This window comes from Sus scrofa, chromosome 1 (genome assembly GCF_000003025.6).
Source record: "Sus scrofa isolate TJ Tabasco breed Duroc chromosome 1, Sscrofa11.1, whole genome shotgun sequence".
In the NCBI taxonomy this organism is placed as follows: Eukaryota; Metazoa; Chordata; class Mammalia; order Artiodactyla; family Suidae; genus Sus; species Sus scrofa.
Window position 1 is genome coordinate 126,018,487 of NC_010443.5, and position 19,894 is coordinate 126,038,380.

At 39.8% G+C, this 19,894-nt stretch overlaps 1 long non-coding RNA gene across 1 annotated transcript in view; it reads right to left on the bottom strand.

The window, feature by feature from the left end:
• LOC110261192 overlaps positions 1–6,829 on the bottom strand; it is an 87,626-nt gene extending 80,797 nt beyond the window's left edge. The window contains exon 1 of the long non-coding RNA XR_002345083.1: positions 6,582–6,829. This is a non-coding gene — a long non-coding RNA (uncharacterized LOC110261192). The remainder of the gene's footprint in view (positions 1–6,581) is intronic.

The window sequence follows — 19,894 nt, forward strand, 5'->3', positions numbered from 1 at the left end:
TAGCAATGAGAACTCTAAGGAACAACTACTATCATTATTTTCACTAATGAGCAATTTGTTGCTTTTCTCCAAGTCAGATACAAACATCCCTAATATTTATAGTATGCCTACTAGGTACAGGTGGTTTACATATGTTGCCTCATTTACTCTCTACAACATCCCTGGCAGGCAGGCATTATTATGTCAATTTTAGAAATAAAGAAACTGAGCCATACATTCACAGCAACCTGGTTGCAACTAGAGATTCTCATAATAAGTGAAGTGGTCAGAAAGAGAAAGACAAATATCATATGAGGTCACTTATATGTGGAATCTAAAATATGGCACAGAAATAGACTCACAGACATAGAGAACAGACCTGTGGTTGACATGGGGCAGAGGGGAAGGAGTGGGATGGACTGGGTTAGTACATGCCAACTATTACATATAGAATTACTATTACATAGAGAATGGATAAACAACAACTATTACATATAGGATGGATAAACAAGGTCCTACTGTATAGCACAAGGAACTGTATCCAATCTTTTGGGATAAACCATGATGGAAAAGAATAATAAAATATATATAGGTGTGTGTGTGTGTGTGTAAAAACTGAATCACTGTTCTGTACAGCTGAAATTGGAGCAACATTGTAAATCAACTATAATTTTAAAAAGAAACTGAGCCATAGAGATTTTTTAAGTAACTTACTCAGGGAAAGTAACTTATCATTGTTATAACCAAAATTCAAACTTAGGTCTTTATGACGCCCAAATTAATTCACTATTCATTATACCACTAGACCAAAATCAAAATGTTTATCTTTCCAAGAAAGTAATTACTCAAATAATCAAGACATCTTAACTATCTCCTCTCTCCTCTTAAAAAAATTACTCTCAGGATCTAACATAAGTTAAGTCACACCTCAATGTGAATTTAAGTCATTCTGGAGTCTTAATGGAGACCTGAAAGATTTCTCAACCAACACAAAAAGAGATAAACACTATAGGGAAAAAGGGTACTTCCTAGTATCCCTGAAATCACAAGAGCATTTTTGAACCACACTAAGGTGTTAGAGGAGGTCCCCCAGAGGAAGTGACCACCGATTAACCCCGGAGCTGGACCCAGGCAATTGGAGGTGCCTCATCCCCTCCCCTGTCTTTGGAATGTATGTTCTGCTCACCATTCCCAGAGTGGGAGCTGTTTTCAAGGATGCAGTCTTGACATAGCAATGCGTTACTGAGAACATCTGGACAGAATGTGTGACTGAACCCAGTAAACGACTCTATGTAACTTCTCAGATTTGGCAGGCAGGAGCAGAGATCTACTCATCTTTCAGCATCCTAAGACAAGACCCATATTTGAGTTCCCTTGCTTATGAAATCTGCCATCCACCAGTCTGGAGTGATCTGCCTCATTCTTCAATCTCTCATTGTCCTCCCTGCACAGGGGCCAGTTTGCAAACCAGCATTAAGTTCCTCATCAAACGTGCAGATGTGATCTGGGCAGGGCATGCTTGAGGTGGAGTGTTAAATGCCGATGGGTCCAATCATAACCTTCTGATCAGGGGAGGGTTTGCAGAAAGATAAAACATTGATTTTTCAGGCAGTGTAAACATCTCTGGCATCCAGGTACCTACCGCAGAATCTCAGAAAACTCAATTATTAATATCAGTATATGAACATCATTTTGTTGTGATTAGATTTCACTTTAATTTAAATTCCGTTAAAGCCACAAGGGAGCAAAGAAGCAGTCTCGTGAAATAAACGAGTCAGTCTCAGTTTTATTTTTCATGTTTGCAAGCCAGGATTATCAGCAAATCTTATCAGTCAGGCGGCAAATTACCAAGAACCGCATTAAAAATGTGTATAGCCGTTTTCATTTTTGAAAGATTCAAGACTATAAATAATTAAATGCATTAGACATCTGTTATTTATGAGCTGAAATGACAGTTTTAATTTAGTTCTTCATTTAGCCAAGCTTGACGTATTATGACTCTAAAGGAAAACACAGGAAATATCTAAAAATGACATCTTTCAGAGCCTGCAGTGACCATAGGTGCAAATCAAGACCTGGTTATTTTTCACTTCCCTTCAAGGCCTGTCAAGACACAATCTCTACCTGTCCTCAGGAACTCTGATTGGCTGACAGAGCAGCCCACATCTGCTAGTTTCACGAAGTAAAGCAGGCCGCTTAGTAGGAGGTGTGAATATGATCGCAATTAATTATGCATGCAGAACTAAGTCACTAGATCAGATCTACGGACCACTTTAGGGTAATGCCAAAGAATTTAAAACTCCTTTCCTTGCCTTAAAGCCCCACTAGAGAAGGGCTGTTATTTCAGTTTTCCAAAGATGTACAAAACTTCATGGGTAATGGAAAGATAGCAGCAAGAAACAGGTGCAAGAATCATGATTTGGAAGCCAAGGGGTAATATGTTAATAATTAAGATGCACTGCAGTCACTGACTAAAGTCAAAAAATGAAGGAATCATTTTTAGAAATGTAGGCTCCCTAATCATACAGCCATACAAACCCACACATGTCAGCCTTGTGCCCTGTGACAAGATACCTCTGGATTCTTGGCTCAGATGCAGTGCAATTGTCTACAGCCTGGAACATTCCAGAACTGCGATGGATCCTGAAGTGACTCCAGCCACAGGTGATGAGAAATCACAGCACCTTGGCCTTTGTCAGAGCTGCTGGAGGTGGGACAGGTCACATTACCCATGCTCAGTCAGCTGAGATGTGTTGTATGGTTGAGCGTGCCAAGCACTGGCCATAGGCTATAGTTTGGAAATTACTACATTGTTTAATGTTTGCTAATTCCAATACATGGATTGAATGACTGATATACTGTTTGTCAATTTTAATAAATTTGCCTGGGGAATTTTTGTCTAAGTGTTTGGGTTTCATGTGTACAATGCTTAAAGCACTAGGACTCCTTGGGGAAGGGGGAGGGGGAGGGGGTGGGAAACTGCAGAATTAGGTGAATTCTGAGCCCCTAGAATTGCTTAATGAGCTAATGAGGGAATCATTGGCAAGCACAATCTCTTTTGTAGAAAGGAGGACCATCATGTTGGTTTTTTTTTTTTTTTTCCAATATGGAAAATATAAATCAGGGAACAGACCGATGCATTCCAGGAGAAATAGTGCGCATAATGTACCTGCCCCCCTGGGTCCCCACTCCTGTGTCTTTCCAAACCCCTATATGGGGCCACTCTGCCCTTCCTCAGGTCCTGGGGCATATCTGTGGCCTACAAACGAGAAGGAACACTGGAGCCCATGGATTTGCATCCATTGGGTCTGGGGCCATTCCTGTCCCCTACTGTAGATCCCAGACCCAAGGCTGGGACTCCTTGCCTTGCTTCCTGCAGCAAAATCCTGCCTCATCTACCAGCATTTGTATCATTCTCATTGCTCCTGAACTCTTGCCTTCATGGCCTCCAGTTCCTCTGGAAACTGGAATCAGCCTTGCTTGACCATCTATACTTGTTCTCCCAGAAACTAGTGTCTCATCCTTCAAACGTACTGCCAATAACAAGGTCAGATGCTGTGATGTGGCCAGATTGAATGCCTGCCATGGCTGTCCTGTGGCTCCCAAGGCCACCGCCAGGGCTGGCACCCATTGTCTCTGCTGAAACTCCTCAGGGTCTGTTTTGTCCCCTTTCCTTCTCCAGGGCTGGCCCAGCCTCACAACAGCCTCCCAGATCTGGTAACTACACATTGTAGTTTTCCCTCTGCTCCATCCAACAAGCCTGATTGACAGCTTTTGGGGGATTTCTGACTTCCCCAGCTGCTAAGCCTGCTCCTCACCCAACTCTGTACTCTCCTGCTCAGATTAATCTAGGCAGGAGCTGATTTGGCTTGTAATGTGACATTAATTACAGAAGTGCTAACATTTCTAAATAAAAAGGAGTGCCTCCATTTTCAAAAGTTGAAATTAAAATAAAACCAGAAGGAATCATTTTTGGGTACAAACAACCCGAGTTCCCGACTCTTATGAGCACTTCTGCCAGCAGGGCTTGTCCTTTCTAGCAATGCCAGCTTCATGGACACACAAACGGAGCAATTACACAGGGCCCTGGCCTCAGAAGGGCCCCGCAATTGGTTTAATGCTCTGCTCTTTCTGCCTAGAAATTCTTAATTTTAATTGTTTTGCTTGTAAAACCCCATGGGACAATGGAGCACAGATGTAAGCAGAGGAAATGTGCTTGACACACATGTTCCCTGTCGTTCCCACTGCCTCACTGGCACAGAGCATTCCCAATGCCTCATGAGCCTAGAATTTCTGTGGACCCATGATATGGCCCAAAGTGACAAGGGCACATGTGACATCTACAACTGAGTGTGCAGAGGGACACTCACAGCCCCAAGAAGCCACACTTTCTGTTCAAATTAGAAAACATTGGTGCTAATGACACAAGTGGGATGTCCTGCTCCAGGAGGGTTCATGAGGATAGGTACTTCAATGCATGTGACAAAGCTTCTGTGTCCCCAGAGTGAGCCACAACTGCCTCCCACCTCTCCAGGAGACCATCCAAGATCATCAGGAAACACCTTATATTAGGACAGTTGTTCTCAAAAGCATGACCCCTGGCCCAGTACCATCAGCATCACTCAGATCTACTAGCTAAACAAGCCTTCCTGGTGACTCTGATATATGCTAAAGTTTGAGAACCACGCTAGCAGTTGCTGGCAGTGTGGACCCTGAATTTTGGTTCTGTTTTTTGGGGGTTTTTTTGTTTTTTTTTTTTTCTTTTTAGGGCCACACCTGCAGCATATGGAAATTCCCAGGCTAGGGGTCAAACTGGAACTGCAGCTGAGGCCTACGCCACAGCCACAGCAATACCAGATCTGAGTCACATCCACAACCTACACCACAGTAAGGACAGGGATGGAACCTGAATCCTCAGGGATGCTATGTCAGATTCTTAACCTGCTAAGCCACAACAGGAACTCCTGCCTCTGTTATTAAAAGCCTGTATGCTCACTCTAAAATAAATAAATAAATAAATAGCTCACTCATTTCAAATGCAGAAAGAAGGCAGTGGTATTCAAAGAAACACAAACGTCCAAGGAACCCTATCATATCCTTTCTTCCTGGTGTGACTTTCACCCACTGCCAATGAAAATGATGATGGAAAAGAACAGGAAAAGAGAGCAAGGCCTAGTTCTCCTCCTTTCAGCCCTTTCTCACTCCTCAGCAAGACAGAGGTAGAGAGTGCTGGTTGAATGTGCACATATCAAGAAGTGAGATTAAAAAAAAAACAGTTGAGTTCATTTTGTGCAGTGTTACCACTGTTCTGGCCAGAACAAAATATAAATGCATTATTTTTCACGCAATACAAACTGTAATTCTGGCGATTTGCCATATGAGTGGAATACCCCTGTATTTGCATTGAAAACTGGCATTGCACAATATAAATATGAAGAGTCAAATTCATGCTGATAATCTAAATTTTCAATTTGTCTTTACTTAGAAATTATCTGTAGAGCAAGTAAAAATCTCCATGACAAATGGTAAGAGAGACCATGGGAGAAAGGAAAAAGCTTTGGATTTTAGTACTTTATACATCATTATTTTTTTCTGTTTTTTGGGCAAGGGGTCCCACATTTTCTTTCTGCATTGGACCCCACACATTATATGGCTAGGAGCAGGCTGGTCAGACAAGGAGAGTAACCTCCATGCACAGCCCAGACTGGTGGGGGTGGTCTGGGTGGACTGCTTCTCCAAGTGTGTGTGTTCCTCTCTGTGTTTGCATCTTCCTTCTGAGACCCCAGTGCTGTGGCTCCTCTGCCCTGGAGTTGGACAGTTCTAACCTGATGGACTGACTGTGAGCCTTACACGGCTGATGCCAGTGTGGCACAATTTTGGCCACTGCATCCTAACTCTCAGACCACTGCTGCCTGAGGCCCAAGCCCCACACCACCTCTCCACTTCTGCTCACCTCCATCTCCCTGTTCACCCACTTAACACCACTCTTCTGCATCCTCCAGCTTGCCAAACTTACTCTGGAGTTCTGCTTCCTCCAACAGTCCTGTCTTATCCCAAGGGGTAGGGGGAGTCCTCTAAGCAGCAGGGAGAGTTCTGACCCTTATTGGTTCAACTCTTCTCTTGGGTTTCTTGTCACCATGGATCTGCTACTTGGTACCGCATGGCTCTCTATCAAACTACTGACCCCTGCAGATGATCAGATTGAGGGGACAAGAGGGCACTGGTAGCTAGGATCAGTTACCATGGCAGAGGGAAAGAAGCCCTGCCCAGGGAAAGCAGCCTCATAGCTCCCTCAAATGTTACTGGGTTGTCTTTGAAAGAACAAAACTCCAAGCATTCAAGATGGCTTACATCAGAGGTTCTCCACCTCAGTTCATTAGAACCCTTCCGGAGGAGTTTTTAATAAAATCCAACAGTGGGCTCCCATCCCCAGAGTTCTGGTTGAATTGACATGGGGTCAACCCCAACATTGGTTATTTTTTTTCACACCTTTCCCAAAGAATTCTAGTGCACAGCCAATGCAGTGACCCCACCTAACAGAAACAGTCAAGCTGGTTCTAAGGAGCAGAACTAAAGACGGAGGACAGGACCAACATTGTTACCTCAAGAGCACTGCCTGGTTCCACCTGCCAAGTGGCTCTGGTGAGTCACTTATGGCATGAACATCACTTTCTTCCTGTGAAGAAGAGAAATAATTTTATATAATCCTGCCCTCTGTGCTGTAAAATAGGACTAGAACAAGGAGTTCCCATCATGGCCCAACAGAAATGAATCCAACTAGGAACCATGAGGCTGAGGGTTCAATCCCTGGCCTCACTCAGTGGGTTAAGGATCTGGCATTGCCGTGAGCTGTAGTGTAGGTCATAGAGATGGCTCAGATCTGGCATTGCTGTGGCTTGGCATATGCTGGCAGCTTTAGCTCCAATTAGACCCCTAGCCTAGGAACCTCCATATGCCATGGGTGTGGCCCTAAAGACAAAAAAGACAAAAAAAAAAAAAAAAAGACTAGAACAAGACTAGAACAATAATACACTCCTTACAAGATTTGCCTATTAATTTACAATTTCTAATGCTCTTCCACAGTTACCAGACCCTAAGAGACATTGGGTGGTACTATAGACTGAATGTTCTTGTCCCCCCCCAAAAAAAACAAAAATTCTTGTGGAAACATAATCCCCGAATGTGATGGCATTTAGAGGCTGGACCCTTGGGAGGTTATTAAGTCGTGAGGGCTCTACTCATAAAAGAGACTCCAAAAAGTTCTCTTATCCCTTCTGCCGTAAGAGAGCTGTCTGTGTTACAGGAATCTGGGGCCCTCACAAGACATCAAATTTGCCAGTGCCTTAATCTTGGACTTCCAGCCTCCAGAACTGGGAGAAACAAATTTCTGTTCTTTTTTTTTTTTCAAATTGAAGTATAGATGATTTTAAATGTTGTGTTACTTTCAGGTGTACAACAAAGAGATTTGGTTATATGTATATATGTGTGTGTATGTGTATCTGTATATGTGTGAATATGATATATATGCATGTGATATATATATGTATATGTGTATACATATACACACATTTTTTTCAGATTCTTTTCTATTATAGCTTATTACAACATATTGGATATAGTTCCCTACGCTATACAGTTGGCCCCTGTTGGTTATCTACTTTATATATAGTAATGTGCATATGTTAACCCACCAAAATGTCTGTTCTTTATAAGCCACACAGTCTATGGCATTCTGTTATACCAGCCCAAGAAGATTAAGGCAGGAGGGGAGGTGGGAAATGGGTACATAAGCACAGACTACCTGGTTAGTGTCATGAAGACACCTGGCTGGTGGACTCTGCTCCTGTGAAAACAAACGTGACAGATTTCTTTTTTTTTTTTTTTTGTCTTTTGTCTTTTTAGGGCTGTACCCATGGCATAGGGAGGTTCGAAGGCTAGGGTCAAACAGAGCTATGGCTGCTGGCCTACACCACAGCCACAGCAACTCAGGATCTGAGCCTCGTCTGCAACCTACACCACAGCTCACAGCAACACCAGATCCTTAACCCACTAAGCGAGGCCAGGGATCGAATCCATGTCCTCATAGATATTAGGCTCGTTAACCACAGAGCCACAACAGGGACTCTGTGACAGATATTTTGGTCAATGAATATGTTAGTAAGATGCAAACCCAAACTTAGAATCAATGTTCTGTTATTATTATTTACCCAAATTTTTATCTACTTACTTATTCATAGTTATTTTTTTAATTTTTTTTAAAGTATAGTTGATTTACAATGTTGTGTCAATTTCTGGTGTACAGCAAAGTGACCCAGTCATACATATATATATTCATTTTCTCCTATTATCTTCCATCATGTTCTATCCCAAGAGATTGGATATAGCTCCCTGTGCTGTATAGTAGGACCTCATTGCTTATCCATTCTAAATATAATACTTTGCATCTACCAACCCCGAACTCCCAGTCCATCCCATTCCCTCCCCCTCCCCCTCCCCATCCCCCTCCCCCTTGGCAACCACAAGTCCATTCTCTATTTCTGTGAGTCTGTTTCCATTTTGTAGATAGATTCATTTGTGCCCTATTTTAGATTCCACGTATAAGTGATATCATATGGTATTTTCCTTTCATAGAGAGATATTTCTATCAAAGCATAACGATCTCTTGCCCGATCCTATCCTTTAAAATGTCCTAGTCAAGAACTTTAATGAGACTGTGAACTAGAAATGCCTTCTATCTTGTCACAGGGTTCTCACTTTTTTCCCCTTTTCCTCTTCCTCCCTCCCCTATTTTTCTCTGACTTCAGCTTCCTTCCCCTCCTCTTTCATCTTCTCTGAGTGACACACATGAAAAAGATCTTCTCTCAAGGTATCCCAATTTCTTTGCTGATTCTGCTATTAAGTGATCTTTGGAAGGCATCAGTTGGCACCTCCAGGCAATATTATCTCTCAGCCTCTCATACGACTTGAGAAGCTTCAGACCCACAACACAAAAATTTCCCTGCAGCATCTAATAGGTTGGCTTCTCTTTCGTCCATGAGGATAATTCGTTTCCAGCCTGCTTATAATATCTCATTGGAAATCTAGAGGAGGTTTTCCCATTTCCTTCCACCCTCCTCTTACCCCTGAACCTCATGTCTTTGAAACACATGCAGTTTTTCTCAGTGTCCTCACCTGTAGTTTTCTTATGGGCAGCACATGAGTGGCTGAGGGTATTGGCTCTCTCAGCCCCTAGCCACCAATCGCTATCTGCAGGTGGCCTGAGCCCTGCCTACCTCCTGAAGTTGGCTGCTGGTGAGGTAGGCATTGTCCTGCAAATCAAAAACACTTACAATAAACAGACCTCAGGGCAGCCTTGGGCCTTGGCAGGCAGTTAATGGGATCAGAAAGAACCTTTTACTCTGCTAGGCACCACATTCCTAGCCCAGACTGCGCTTAGGGCAAGAATAAAAGAGTGATTCTTTCCCTTTTATACTTGCAGTTGAAAATGCAGAATGTTGTTATCAGACAAGGCCACAGGAAGTGTATTTGTTTTTCTTGTGGTGCTTTCTTCCTAATTCACACACACACACAGTATCTCTTTATAATTTTCCCTCCTCAGCTTCCTCTATTCCTTTTCCTTCCCATGTCTCTACGCCCTTTAGAAATAAACACTGACTTTTTAAAACTAAAGTATATACATCTTCATCAAGTAATTGGTGAGACATCTTAAGATAATGAACTGCAGTCACTGAGGAAAATAAAGACATTTAACTTTATCAGGATCCACTCTTTATTCTAACAGACTGTTTTTAACATATTTTTTAGGACCGCACCTGCAGCATATGGAGCTTCCCAAGCTAGGGGTCGAGTTGGAGCTGCAGCTACCGGCCTAAACCACAGCCACAGCATCGCTGGATACAAGCCGCATCTGCAACCTACGCTACAGCTCATGGCAATGCCAGATTTTTACCCACTAAGTGAGGCCAGGGATGGAACATACATCCTCACAGATACTATGTCTGTTAAGCCACAATAGGAACTCCAGACTTTGTTTTTTAGAACAGTTTTAGGTTTACGGAAAAATCAAGTGAAATGTACAGAGTTTCTGTGTACCTCCAGCCCCACCTCCACACACAGACTCCAGCACTAGCAACATACCCCCACCAGAGCGGTACATTTGTAACCACTGATGAATTTAAACTGATACATCATAACCACCCAAAGTCCACAGATAAGATTAGGACTCACTGTTGGTGGTGCATGTTTTATAGGTTTGAGAAAATGAATAATAACATGTATCTACCATCATGGAATCTACAGAATAGTTTCACTGCCCTAAACATCATCTGTGCTCCATCTATTCATCCCTCCCTTCCTGTCCACCCCTGGCAACCACTGATCTCTTTACTGTCTCCACAAGTTCTGCCTTTTCCAAAGAGTATTTAACACCCCTCCATATCTTGACAAAGCTTGATATCTCATTTTTCAAGCTCTTTCTTTTTAGTGGAATAATATTCCATTATCTAGATGTACCACAGTTTATCCATTCGCCTACTGAAGGATATCTCCATTGCTTCCAAGTTTTAGCAGTTATGAATAAAACTGCTACAAACATCCGTGGGTGTTTGTGTGAACATAAGTTTTCAATTCCTTTGGGTAAATACCAAGGAGCACAATTGCTGGAGCTTATGGTAAGAGCACATTTAGTTCTGTAAGAATATACAAATACCTCTTGCAGCTCAATATCAAAAAAAAAAAAAAAAAAAAAACCCAATCAGAAAATGGGAAGATCTAAATAGGCATTTCTCCAAAGAAGACATACTGATGGCCAAAAAACACATGAAAAGATGTTCAACATTGCTAATTATTAGAGAAACGCAAATTAAAACTATAGTGAGGTATCACCTCATACCAGTCAGAATGGCCATCTTGAAAGAGTCTACAAAGAATAAATGCTAAAGAGGCTGTGGAGAAAAGGGAACCCTCCTACACTGTTGGTGGGAATATAAACCTCCTACAATGTGGGTTCAAACATTGTGGAGAACAGTATGAAGATTCTTTAAAAATTAAATATAGAACGACCATGTGATCCAGCAATCTCACTCCTGGGCATATATTGAGAGAAAACAATAATTTGAAATGATATATACACCTCAGTGTTCATTGCAGCACTATTTACAACAGCCAAGACATGAAAGCAACCTAAACATACATCAACAGAGGAATGGATAAAGAAAATGTGGTACATAAATATACATAAAAAAATAATATATGTGGTACATACATAAAAAATAATAAAACAATGCCATTTGCAGCAACATGAATGGAACTAAAATCATCATACTAAGTGAAGGAAGTCAGCCAGAGAAAGACAAATATCATATGAGAGTTCTAATATGTGAAATCTAATAAAAAATGATACAAAAGAACTTATTCCCAAAGCGGAAATAGACTCAAAGATTTTGGAACCAAATTTATGGTTACCAAAGGGGAAACATGGGGAGGGTGTGGATAAATTAGGAGATTGGGATTAACATATACACACTAATATATATAAAACAGATAAGAAAAATTTCCCTACAATGACAGGGAAATCTACTCAATACTGTGTAATAATCTATATGGGAAAAGAATCTGAAAAGGATTGGATATACGCATAACTGATCCATTTTGCTGTACACCTGAAACTAATGCAACATTTAAGTCAAATACCTGCCCATAAAATTTAATTTAAAAAAGATAACCTTGGGATTTTGATTGGGATTCCATTTAAACTATAGGTCAAGTTGGGAAGAACAGACATCTTGACAATATCGAGTCCTCTTATCCACCCATTTCATTCCTCTTTGATAACTGTCATCAGAGTTTTATAGACTTCCTCATGTAGATCTTTTACATATTTTGTTAGATTTATACCTAAGTTTTTCATTTTGGGGCGCTAACATAAGTGGTGTTGTGGCATTTGTTTTAGTAGTTCTTAACATTTCTTATTTAGTTTTTATTGAAGTATAGTTGATTTACGATATATTAATTTCAAAGTTATAGCACAGTGATTCAGTATTTTTACAGATTATGCTCCACTAAAAGTTATTATAAGGTAATGGCTATAATTCCCCATGCTATACATTATATCCTTGTTGCTTATCTATTTTATATATAGCAGTTTGTATCTTTTAGTCCCATATCCCAAACTTGCCCTTCCACTCTTCCCTCTCCCCACTGGTAACCCCTAGTTTGTTTTCTATATCTATGAGTCTGTTTCTGTTTTGCTATATACATTTTTGTATTACTTTTTAGATTCCATGTATAAGTGATAACAGAGTATTTGTCTTTTTCTGTCTCACATATTTCACTAAGCATAATATCCTCTAGGACTGGCCATGTTGCTGAAAACAGCAGAATTTCATTCTTTTTATGTCTGAGTAATATTCCATATATACCTCATCTTCTTTATTCATTTGTCTCTTGATGGACCCTTGGGTTACTGCCATTCTTGGCTACTGTAAACAGTGTTGCTATGAATATTGGAGTGCATGTATCATTTCAAATTAGTGTTTCTATTTTTTTAGGATATATACCCAGGAGTGGGATTGTTTCTATTTTCAGTTTTTTAAGGAATCTCCATTCTGTTTTCCATAGTGACTGTACCGATTTACATCCCCACTGACAGTGTGCAAGGGTTCCCTTTTCTCCACATCCTCTTCAACATTTGCTATATGTAAACTTTTTGATGCTAGCCATTTTGACAAGTGTGAGATGATATTTCACTCTGGTTTTGATTTGCATTTCTCTAATAATTAACAATGTTGAGAATCTTTTCACATGCCTGTTAGCCATCTGTATGTCTTCTTTGAAGGAAGGAAGTAATGTATAATTGAATCACTCCATTGTAGAGCATAAATTATCACAACACTGTAAATCAACTATAATTCAATAAAACTTTTTTTAAAATCATAGAGGAAATAAATAAAATAGAGATCAAGAACAATTTAAAAAATCAATAAAACCCAGTGTGGTTTTTTGAAAGAATAAACAAAATTGACAGACTTTTAGCCAAGCTCACCAAGAAGAAAAGAGAGAGAATCCAAATAAACAAAATAAGAAGTGGGAGTTCTCATCATGGCTCAGCAGTAACAAACTCAACTGGTATCCATGAGGATGTGGGTTCAATCCCTTGCCTCGCTCAGTGGGTTAAAGATCCAGTGTTGCCATGAGCTGCAGTGTAGGTAGCAGACATGGTTCAGACTTGCATTGCTGTGGCTGTGGTGTAGGCCAGCGACTGCAGCTTTGATTCAGCCTCTAACCTGGGAACTTCCATATACTGTTGGTGCAGTCCTAAAGAGACAAAAAGAAAAAAGAAATGGGAGAGGGGGAAATAACAACTGATAACACAGACCTATAAATAAATCATAAGAGAATATTATGAACCACTATATGCCAACAAATTGGACAACCTAGAAGAAATGAACGAATTTCTAGAAATACACAACCTACCAAGACTGAATAAAAAAGAGATAAAATAAATAGACCAATCACTAGCAATGAAGTTGAATTTATAATAATAAAAAAAAAAACCTTCCAGCAAACAAAAGTCCAGGAGCAGAAGCCTTCACAAGGGAATTCTACCAAACATACAAATAATTAATACCTATACTTTTCAAACTATTCCAAAAAATTGAGAGGAAGGAACACTCCCAAATTCATTCTATGAGGCTATCATTACCCTGATACCAAAACCAAAGACACTGTAAAAAAAAAAAAATTACAGGCTAATATATCTTCGATAAGAGTAGATGAAACAAGTCTCAACATAGTATTGGCAGACTGAATCTAACAATATATAAAAAGGATCATACACCATGATCAAGTTGGGTTCATTTCAGGACATAAAAGTGTTCAACATTTGCAAATCAATCAGTGTGATACACCACATTAATGTAAGGCAAGAATAGAAATCACATGATCATCTCAATAGATGCAAAAAAAGCATTTGACAAAATTCAACGTCTTTTCATGATAAAACCTCTCATCAAAGTGGGTATAGAGGGAACATATCTAAACATAATAAAGACCATGTTTGACAAACACACAGCTAACATAATACTCAATGGTGAAAATGTGAAAGCCTGTCCTCTAAATTCAGGAAAAAGACAAAGATACTCTTGCCATTTTTATTTAATATACTATTGGAAGTCCTAAGCATAGCAATCAGACAAGGAAAAGAAATAAAAGGCATCCAAATTGGAAGAGGTAAAACTGTCACTATTTAAAGAAGACATGATATATTATGTACAAAACCATAAAATCTGTATCCCAAAACTACTAGAACTAATAAAATTTTTCCCCCACACTCACACCATGTGGAAGTTCCTGGGTCAAGGATCGAACTCGTGCCGCAGTTGCAGCCTGTGCCACTACTGCAGTAACGCCAGATCCTTAATGCACTTTGCCACAAGGGAACTTCCTAGAACAATAAATTAATTCAGCAAAGTTTCAGAAAAGAATATTAATATACAGAAAGCTTACTTTTTAGAAATTCCCTTGTGACACAGTGAATTAAAGATCCAGTGTTGCTGTAAGCTGTGGCATAGGCTGTAACTATGTTTGGGGTTGAATCCCTGGTCTGGGAACTTCCACATGCCACAGGCAGAGCTAAAAAGAAAAACAAAACAAAAAAAAGAACTCTGCTACTTTTCTGCACACTAATAATTAACTATCATAAAGAGAAAGTAAGAAAACAATCCCATTCACGACTGAATCAAGAAGAATAAAATAACTAAGAATTAATTAAACAAAGGAGGTGAAAGACCTCTATCATGAAAACTATAAAAGCATTGATGAAGGAAATTGGATATAATACAAAGGACTGGAAGGATACTCAATACTCTTGGATTGGAAGAATTACTATTATTAAAATATCCCTACTACCCAAAGCAATCTACAGACTTAATGCAATCTCTGCAAAAATGCCTATGACATTTTTCACAGAACTAGAACAGATAATCCTAAAATTCATATGGAACCACAAAAGACCCTGAATTGCCAAAGCAATCTTGAAAAAAAAAAACACTTGAGTCCACTAATCATGGAGAATAATCAGGACTTGCACACACACTCCATGATATAAAAAGTCAGCTTCAGTTTGTAAATCATAGATTGATGTATGTGATAAATACATATGGACAGATCTGAGTCTGTTAACCAACGCAGTCTATTCTTATCTGTGTGACCAGAGCAAGGATTTTGTGTTCCTTCAACCCCTCCCCATCTTACTTTAGGAAACATCATGGCATGGTCTACTAGCTCCTGCTGAGGACTCAGGTTTACCTAGAGTGGGTGATAGGCTCTGTCTGGCCACCAAGAATTCTGGATGTTTGGCTATTCCTAGGAGACACTGGATGAGTGAACCAAGATGAAGTCACAAGCCTATTGCAGGCTTTAGACAAGCCTCCATTTTCTCATCCATAAAATGAGAAAAGGAGGAGAAAGCAGGGAATAAAAAACTTCATAGTTTGTTATGAGGATTAACTACAGTATTATAAAGTACCTTGTACAGCCTGGTACTTAGTAAATGCTCAAAGTGGCAGGGAAGTGTCTCCCTAAAACTGCTCATTAATTACAAAGGAGAAAATAGTAACTTAATGGGAAAAACCTGAAAGATGCCACCTTAACCAAGTGATCAACATTAATGTCACCAGTAATGAGACAATCTGACATCAGGTGCCTCCTGATGTGGTGTTCTTTTATTATATTCCTGCCCAAAATGCACAAGAATCTAACTATGAAGAAACAGCAGACAAATCCAAACCCAGGGACATTCTACAAAATAACTAGCCTGTGCGCTTCAAAAATGTCAGTGTCATAAAAGACAGACTGAAGGACTGTCCCAGATTAAAAGACTAAAGAGACATGACAACTAAATGCAATGTTGATCCTGTATGAAATCCTGGATCAGAGAAAACAACAGCTATAAAAAAAAAAAAACATTATTGGACATTTAGGGAAATTTGAATATGGGATGTTTATTAGATTATGTATTATTGCAGAGTTAAATTTTCTGAATGTGATAATTGTGCTGTGGTTATATAAAAGAATATCCTTGTTCTTGAGAAATCTATGCCATATTGTTTAGAGAGAAAGAGGCATCATATCTACAGCTTATTATCAAACGGCTTAGAAAAAATAATTATCTTATGTAGATGAGCAATTGAAAGTGAAAGCCCAATGTAGCAAAATACTAACAACTGGCAAATCTGGATACAAGATATCCAGGAGGATTTGGTGCAATTTTCTGTTTTGTACATTACAAATTTTCTGTATGTTTGAAATTATTTCAAAATAAAAAGGTATTAAATGGCAGAAAAGATAACTTTTCAGTGCTATTTGGAAAGAGAAATCAAGGTACACTGCCACACTGCTGAAAAAGAGAGGGAATCCCATGGAGAAGAGCTTTTAACTTTTTTAACCGTGTTCCCAGACCCACAGCATCTGAGCAACCCCATCCAAGGAAACAATGAGATTTCTGCTGGAGAAGCACTTTCCTGAGGAGCAGTGTTCCTGCATGCATGTACACACACAAACACAACACACACAGACCCAAACATACACTAAGATACACTAACAAGTATACACATAATATAAACTCAGAGAGACAAGCTGAATATAACTGGCAGTTGACCCTTAAGATTACTCTTCTCCTTAAATTTCAATTTATATGTTCTATCTCCAAGTTGAAACCTTATACTATCATCCTAACTGGTCTATCTTCAATCTTTACCACCTCCAATTTATCCTTTACACTATCTCCAGAGTACCAGTAAAACATAAATGTGATCATGTGAATGCACTTGCTTAAAAAACTTCAATGCTCCCAAATGCTGAGTAAATCCCTTCTCCTTACTTTCATCAAAACAACTTTATTGTTTTTCTTTTTTATGGCCACAGCTACAGCATATGGAAGTTCCCGGAATAGAGGTCAAGTGGGAACTGCGGCCATGGCAGCATGGTATAGGAGTCGAATCTGCAACCTACACCACAGCTTGCAGCAACACTGGATCCTTAACCCACTGAGCAAGGCCAGGGATAGAACACTCATCCTCACAGAGAAAACATCTGGTCCATAACCCACTGAGCCACAACGGGAACTCCTCATCCAAACACCTTAGCTCAAACACCAGGCAGCTGGGTGTAGAAAACTCCCTTGGAAGACTGGAGGTAATTGGAGGGGCATTACATCACATCACAGCAAACCATGTAAAATTTAAAAAATATGGTACCATTTATCTTTCTCTTTCTGTTGTTTACATACTTTAATGTAGACTAAGAGATTAAAGAAAAATTATCAGAAAATGCAATAGGGTAGAAGTCCTCAGATATTTTTTAGAGTCACTGAAGCTTGATAAAATAAAAGATAAAATAAAAGTTAAATCCAGATACAGCACTAAGATTTACCATCTGTTTTTCTTAAAGCAGAAAAATTCAATTTTTTGTCCCTTGACCACAACTACCTTGGGACACCATAATTCAGAGTTTCTATCCTTTCTGCAGTGACTGTCACCCCAGCTGTACATGTGAATGAGCTGGGGAGCAGCAACCACACCCCAAACCAGATTTGGAATCAGAACAATGGACAGGGCCCCTCCCTCATCCACACACACTATGAGTTCCTATAAATGCCAGGAAAACAACATAAAGATGCATTGTCCTCCAGAGCAAGTAGCATGGGCTGTGGTGATGTTATGCATTCTCGCTTTGGCCTATCAGCATCTGGAGAACCAGAGTTCTGGGCTATCTTTCTGGGTTTTTTTTTTTTTACTTAATGAATTGTACTACATTTATAGGTGTACAACAATCATCACAACCTAATTTTACAGCATTACCATCCCAAACCCTCAGTGCATCCCCTCACCCCCAACCTGTCTCCTTTGGAAACCATAAGTTTTTCAAAATCTGTGAGTCAGTATTTGTTCTACAAAGAAGTTCATTGTGTCCTTTTTAAGATTCCACATGTAAGTGATAGCCTATGATGTTGGTGTCTCACTGTCTGACTAATTTCACTTAGCATGATAATTTCTAATTCCATTCATTTTGCTGCAAGTGCCGTTATTTCTTTCCTTTTAATGGCTGAGTAATATTCCATTTGTACTGTCTTTATCAGGTATCATGTTGGACTTTAGGAGACTTGCAGTGGGACCTCAAAATGTAACATTAGGAGTTACACTTTTTTGAGTAACACATATAGAGTAGGCATTTTATGTCTTATTAAATCATAACCCTTCAAGTTAGGTTTTTTTTTTAGATTTTATTTGTAAGTTAAGTATGAAATTGGTTCTGTAGTTCCAACTGTTATGAATTTGTAAATATAAATAATACTTGTTTTTCTTCATGCTGGTAAAGTTAGGTATTTTTATCCCCATTTTATAGATGATGAAACTGAGGCTCGAGATAATAAATGATGTGTTCCAATTCACAGGCTAGTAAGTGATGCCAAAAGTTGAATTCAAATCCATCTAATTCTCAAACCTTTGCTCTTTCTACCAGCCTCTCCCATGATGTCTCATGTTTATCTCAAAGAAGGTAAAATCTTTGACATCTCTCCTGTTATGAAATTCCCAGCTCTTTCAAGTGGTGAACAAGTTCTGGTTGGAGTTTGTATATTTCCTCAGAACTAACAGCATAGGGAGTTTCCTGAGAGTCTACTGGTTAGAACTCAGTACTTTAACCTCTGTGGCCTGTGTTCAATCCTTAGGCTGGGAACTGAGATCCCACATCAAGTTGCTGCACACTGCAGCCAGGAAAAAAAAAAAAAAAGAACAGACATCAGAAAAAATCCTGGCATGTGGACACTACTCTCTGTAGCTCTGGCCACCAAGCCTGAGTGTCCCAGTGCATCATCCTTGTCCAAACCCGCATTTCATATGACTAGGCAAAAGAAGGTCTGGGGTAGATCACTTCTGAATGTCTAAGTGAAAATATCTCAAATAGCATGGGATGGCGAATGTCCTAAAATGCCCATTACCATGCAGAAATTCACAAGTTCTCACATAGAATTGTATATGCTCCAAATCTTAACTGTGAGCCATGATGGTGAAAGTAACCTGTTAATATTGGAAGCTTTGGGGAAAAAATTATTATTCTCAATGTGCTTCAGAAGCTTATCTATAAACATTTTATCACCTCAGAACTCAGGCAACACAAGGTCATGGCTGATGCTGTGAAGGATGTCAACTACCAGAATCTCGTGAGCACTAAACATAAAACTGTAAATCTGTCCAAAGATTAATTCACACCTGTGGCAAAAGATAGCCTTGCAATAGGTGATAGCTTACAGTTCTAAAATCACTAATGTGGAGAGAAAAAATGGAACATTCCACTCCATTAAAGAGTTACAATAAACATTCTTCAGTGGGGGTGAGCAAGTGCTTCTGCATTAGTCACCTACTGCTGAGTAACAAATTACCCCAATGTTTATCCATTCAAAAAACACACATCTATTACGTCACAATTTCCTTGGGTCAGGAATCCAGGAGAGGCTTAGCCAGGTCCCCTTTCTCAGGGTCTCTCACAGTCTAGCGTGATCTTGAGGCTTCCCTAGAGGAAGAAGAACATCCAGGCTCACTCATGTGGATGCTGGCAGGATTTTGTTCCTTGAGGGCTGTTGGACTGAGGGCCTTGGTTCCTCCCTGACTGTTGACTGGAGGCCTCTCTTAGTTATTTGTTTTGTGGGTCTCCCCAGGGACAACTCACAGCATGGCATCTGGCTTCTCTGAGAATGAGCAAGCAAGAGAGCAAGGAAGAAGGAGCAAGATGGAAACCAGAGTCTTTTTGTAACCTCAGAAGTGACAGCCTTTCCTCAGAAAACTAAAAATAGAATTACTATTTGATCCACCCATCCCACACCTGGGCATCTATTCAGAGAAAACCATACTCGAAAAGA